The 6,447-nt window shown below is 32.7% G+C and overlaps 1 long non-coding RNA gene and 1 pseudogene across 1 annotated transcript; both read right to left on the bottom strand.

Moving 5' to 3' along the window:
* The window catches only part of LOC100637228 (fibrillin-2-like), a 19,132-nt pseudogene that overhangs the window by 10,991 nt on the left and 1,694 nt on the right, over positions 1-6,447 (bottom strand).
* LOC109587645 (uncharacterized) lies at positions 170-859 on the bottom strand. The gene is made up of 2 exons (XR_002187728.1): positions 659-859; positions 170-415 (listed from the first exon to the last, which is right to left on the bottom strand). It is a non-coding gene; the product is annotated as an uncharacterized LOC109587645 (long non-coding RNA).

The following is a 6,447-nucleotide window of genomic DNA, read 5'->3' as shown; positions in this document are numbered from 1 at the left end:
ATGCCATTATAAAATAGTATGCATTAATGTTATAATGAAGATTGTATTTCTCCCCTTATCAGTGGTGATTGATAACCAGAAACATTTCACAGTCTGCACTACCTTGTGTATGACTATAGCTGTCTACATAAAAATTCAGAGCATTAATGTGTTGCAATAGAGACAGTTATACTTTCATTTCTCGTGGTAAAATAAAAATTCTTTTGTTATTCCTATTCAATCAAAGTTTGAAATATTCAGTTCATATATCAGCTGCTGCAGCAGTTTGCTATTGTGTTAAAGCTATAATATCACTGTGTCATTAAAAACTTATGAATTTATTATAATTATTTCTTAAAGGATCCATTATAAGATGTTATTGTTCTGAATCACATTCACACATAAATCTTGAAGTTATGGTCAGCTCAAGTAGATACTGTATATAAAAAAGAAACTGTAATCACCCCACCAAAATGCTTCATAGTCTTAATGAAACAATAATCAGCTTATATAGATCTAACTGTCATGAAAATTACTAGCAACTACGTTACTATGAAGTTTTATAGTCTAATTAAAACTATTATATCAGCTCTAACTGTCAATAAAACTGACACTATAGTAAATGTAAGCAACGAAAATAATATTATTGACATAGATCTAATGATCATAAACAGCCTACCTGTTCTGAAACTGCTAAAATGATGAAGTTCTTATCAAAAACTTAAATAGAGCTAATAAAAATTCCCTCCTGATGCATAGATATCATTCTTTCAGACAGATCAGTCAAGTTTCAATAGAGATCCGCGAGCGTTCCGCGTTGATCCGCATTTCAGCCCGATCCGCATTTGATCCGCGTGGATCCGTATTTCAGGCAGGCCCCTTTTCAACAATCCTGGCTACGCCACTGGAGTTGTTAATGGGGAGACAATTAAGAAATAACATTCCCAATGTAGAAGAGAGCCTAGTTCCCAGTTGGGAATACTTGAAGCCATTTAGAGAGGCTGATATTTTGTACAAAGAGAAACTGAAGCAAAATTATGACCATCACTACAAAACCAGATCACTTCCCTCTCTACCTGATAACAGAGAAGTTTATATAAGGACAGGAGGTCGAGCACAAGCTACAGGAGTAGTTACTGCACCCTCTGGTCAACCTAGATCTTATCAGGTTGCAACTGACAAAGGTACTACTACCAGGAGGAACAGAAGGGATCTTATCCCTATCCCTACAGCACCCCTAGGGGCCTCTCAGAGCCAGGAGGAACCTCCTACCTCTACCCCACGAGTATCAACCCGTTCTACCACTGGAACCCCGATTCGACCACCAGTTCGTCTCACTGCTTGGAAAAGGGGAGATGTGGTGTAACTGTACTTGTAATGACATGTATAGTTATGCATACACTAATTATTAAGTACACTTTTGATTTATTATAATACATTACAAACTCTAACCAATTAAAGTAACCACATGTTTGATAATGTGAAGGTGTACATGTACCAGGTGTCAATCGTGATAGTGTTAAGATAGTGATAGTACATAACTATCCCCAACCATCTCATATATCAATACTATCACCCAGCACTAATTAAAATACTTAATGAAAATCAAACCTGTACAATTATGACCACTATCATCAACTGCATAGCCGGTCTCACAAGAACAAGTGTAACTGCCATTAGTATTATCACATATTTCTTCACATCCTCCATTATCAATGATGCATTCATTAATATCAGTACAAGTATGATTATCAAATTCTAGTAAATACCCAATTGAACAACTGCAAAAGTAACTTCCTTCTGTATTTCTACAATCATGCGAACAACCTGATGATTGCTCAAGGCACTCGTTGATGTCTGAAGATAGGAAAATTTTAAAAGGTATAATTATTTGTTTTTACCTGTACAAAATTTTTTATTTTGTAATTTGAAGCCATTCATGCATAAGCAATCAAATAATGGTATCTTGTTAATACAAATATGTTCACATCCTCCATTGTTAGTAGTACATTCATTGATGTCTATTTAAATCAGTACAAATGGTTAATATAATTGTAGTAATCATACCCGAGCAGTTTCTTCCATCACTATTCAAATAATAACCATTATTACATGAACATGAGTAGCTACCATCAGTATTATTACATATTTGCTCACAATCACTGTCTATACATTCATCAACATCTAAACTTTTAAATAATATGGTGTTATATTAACTATATCTTTTACCTATGCAAGCGCTTCCATTTGAATGCAGTATGTAACCAACTTTACAATTACAGTAATGACTACCAGGAACATTCTTACATATCTGATCACAACCTCCATTACTGGAATCACACTCATTTATATCTATTAGGTTAACATATAGTTAAAAGGATAATTTATAATCTTCTAACCAGTGCAGTTGTGTTCATCAGTATTCAGACTATATCCAGTGTCACAGCTACAAATATATGAACCAACAATATTAGTACAGGTATGATCACAGCCACCATTGTCTTTAATGCATTCATTGTTATCTATACAATCATCATAGAGTTAGTTACCGTATAAGTGGTTTTTTCGAGGGAATTATATTTTGCGAAATCTGCTAAAATTCCAATTTGCGGATTTTAATTGTGCAAATTCTACCACGTGCGCCACCCAGGTATCGTATTAAATTGATTTTTGTTGATTTTATTTTTGTAAATCAGGAGGGAATCCGCGAAATTTGCAACCCTCGAAAAAAACACTTATACGGTATTAATGCATACAATGTCTAACCTGTACAGTTGGTGTCACTATTATTAAATGAATATCCTTCCTGGCACATACAGTAATGACCACCATTAGTGTTCATACATATCTGTTCACATTCTCCATTGTTGATGGTACATTCATTAACATCATCACAATTATGATCATCACTGTTTAACTGATACCCAGGCATACAACTGCAGTTGTAACTACCAATAGTGTTGTTGCACATTTGATCACATCCTGATGTTCCTTCAATACATTCATCAATATCTGTATAAGCAATGGAAAATATTACATAGTTATATCAAAGATATATTAATAAACAAACCAGAACAAGTATTGTTAGTTTGAGTATCCAATCTATATCCAGAGTAACATTCACAATAAAATGAACCATCAGTGTTCATACAAGTTTGATCACAAATGTCAGGATTAATCTGACACTCATCATTATCTGTAGTATAACAATCTTAATTGTGTTATGCATTGTATTGATACCTCTACAAGAAATCCCATTTGATTTGAGTGAATAACCAGTATTACATGAACAATGATATGAGCCAGGATTATTGATACAGACTTGATCACAAATATCAGTTCCCATTACACATTCATCATTATCTGTGATTAATTTGTTTAATTCAAGTTTCTGTATGGTATTAATTCACTAACCTATACAGGAATAACTGTCACTGCTCAAAGTATATCCTGATTCACATTCACAGTAGTAGCTACCAACAGTATTAGTACAAGTCTGATTACATTTTGAAATTTCTAATTGACACTCATCAATATCTAAAGTGAAATTTGTAGACTATTAGAGCAAATTTAATAGAAATGACTTACCTTCACAAAAGACACTGCCGTTGTATCCTGATATACAAGAACAATAAAAGCTTCCGTTTATATTAGTACATAATTGTTGACAGTCACCATTATTAACAAGGCACTCATTAGTATCTAAACAATGGCAACATTACTTATAATTATAAACTGCTAAACATTACCTGTACAATTGGTGGTACTATTTTCAATAAACCTGTATCCATTGTTGCATTCACAACTATAGCTTCCATTAGTGTTTGAGCATATTTGAGAACAGCCTCCATTATTATCATTACACTCATTAATATCTATTAAAAGAGCATGTTAATGCCTAATCTTTATTTAATGTACCAATGCATGACACTCCATTAGCTGCCATGATATAACCAGATCTACAAGAACAGTTATGAGTTCCTTCAAGATTAATACAAATCTGATCGCAGCCTCCATTATTTGAACTACATTCATCAATATCTGTAAAAATGAGTGACAGATAGTACTGCATTGAAGCATCAATCAAATCAAACCTGTACAATTATGACCACTTTCATCAACTGTATAGCCAGTCTCACAGGAACAAGTGTAACTGCCATTAGTATTATCACATATCTCTTCACATCCTCCATTATTAATGATACATTCATTAATATCAGTACAAGTATGATTATCAGGTTCTAGTAGATATCCAGTTGGACAACTGCACAAGTAACTTCCTTCAGTATTGTCACAATCATGAGAACAGCCTGATGTTTGCTCAAGGCACTCATTAATATCTAAAAATTAGAATATTTACTTTCAAAAAGATTTTGTTTTTACCTACCTGAACAGAATTTTTCATTTTGTAATCTAAAACCATTCATGCATAAGCAATCAAATAATGGTATCTTGTTAATACAAATATGTTCACATCCTCCATTGTTAGTAGTGCATTCATTGATATCTATTTAAATTAGTACATAAGTTTGATATAATTATTGAGACCATACCAGAGCAGTTTCTTCCATCACTATTCAAAGAATAACCATTATTACAAGAACATGTGTAGCTGCCAACAGTATTATTACATATTTGCTCACAATCACTGTCTATACATTCATTCATATCTACATTTCATAATAAAATGGTGTCATACTAATCAGGTCTTTTTACCTATGCAAGTACTTCCATTTGAATGCAGTATGAAACCAACTTTACAATTACAGTAATGACTGCCAGGAAAATTGTTACATATCTGATCACAACCTCCATTACTGGAATCACACTCATTTATATCTATTAAGTTTAACATCCTTAAAAAGATAATTAATATTCTCCTAACCAGTGCAGTTGTGTTCATCCGTATTCAGACTATATCCAGTGTCACAGCTACAAATATATGAACCAACAGTATTGGTACAGGTATGGTCACAGCCACCATTGTCTTCAATGCATTCATTATTATCTATACAATCATCATAAAGTCAGTTATCAATGCATACAATGTCTAACCTGTACAGTTTGTGTCACTATTATTAAATGAATATCCTTCCTGACACATACAGTAATGACCACCATTAGTGTTTATACATATCTGTTCACATCCTCCATTGTTGATGGTACATTCATTAACATCATCACAATTATGATCATCACTGTTTAACTGGTACCCAGTCATACAACTGCAGTTGTAACTACCAAAAGTGTTGTTGCATATTTGATCACATCCTGATGTTCCTTCAATACATTCATCAATATCTGTATAAGCATTGAATAATATTACATAGTTATATCGAACAGTTATAAATATTAAACAAACCAGAACAAGTAATGTTAGTTTGAGTGTCCAATCTGTATCCAGAGTAACATCCACAATAAAATGAACCATCAGTGTTCATGCAACTTTGGTCACAAATATTAGGATTAATCTGACATTCATCATTATCTGTAATATAATAATTTAAAACATGTGTTATGCATTTGTTATTACCTATACAAGAAATCCCGTTTGCTTTGAGTGAATAACCAGTATTACATGAACAATCATATGAGCCAGGATTGTTACTACAGATTTGATCACAGATATCAGTTCCCATTAAACATTCATCATTATCTGTGATTGACATGACTCAAGTTTCATATAACTGTATACTAACCTATACAGGAATGACTGTCATTACTTAAGATGTATCCTGATAAACATTGACAGTAGTAGCTACCAATAGTATTAATACAGGTTTGATTACATCCTGAAATTTCCAAGTGGCATTCATTAATATCTAAAATAAATATTATATAAAATGATTTAATATAAATGACTTACCTTCGCAAAAAACAGTGCCATTGTATCCTGATATACAAGAACAATAATGACTTCCAATTGTATTAGTACATAATTGTTGACAGCCACCATTATTAACAAGGCACTCATTAGTATCTAAAAAGCATGACAAAACTATTCATAACTATAAAATTCCAAACATGTTACCTATACAATCTGTGGTACTATTTTTAATAAAGTCATATCCATTATAGCATTCACACTCAAAGCTTCCATCAGTGTTTGAGCATATTTGAGAACAGCCTCCATTATTATTGTTACATTCATTAATATCTATTAAAAAAGCATGTCAATGCCTAATCCTTATTTAATGTACCAATGCATGACATTCCATTTGCTTCCTTGATATAACCAGATCTACAAGAACAGTTATGAGTTCCTTCAAGATTAGTACAAATCTGATCACAGCCTCCATTATTTGAACTACACTCATCAATATCTATAAAGAATGAACAGTAGTTCTGTATTAAATGCTTAGTGAAATCACACCTGTACAATTATGACCACTATCATCAACTGTATAGCCAGTTTGACACAAACAAGTGTAACTGCCATTAGTATTGTAACATGTTTCTTCACATCCT

The sequence above is a fragment of the Amphimedon queenslandica genome, unplaced genomic scaffold (genome assembly GCF_000090795.2).
Source record: "Amphimedon queenslandica unplaced genomic scaffold, v1.1 AMPQUscaffold_12496, whole genome shotgun sequence".
In the NCBI taxonomy this organism is placed as follows: Eukaryota; Metazoa; Porifera; class Demospongiae; order Haplosclerida; family Niphatidae; genus Amphimedon; species Amphimedon queenslandica.
Note: the sequence above shows the minus strand (reverse complement) of the source record. Positions and strands in the feature narration are given on the sequence as shown.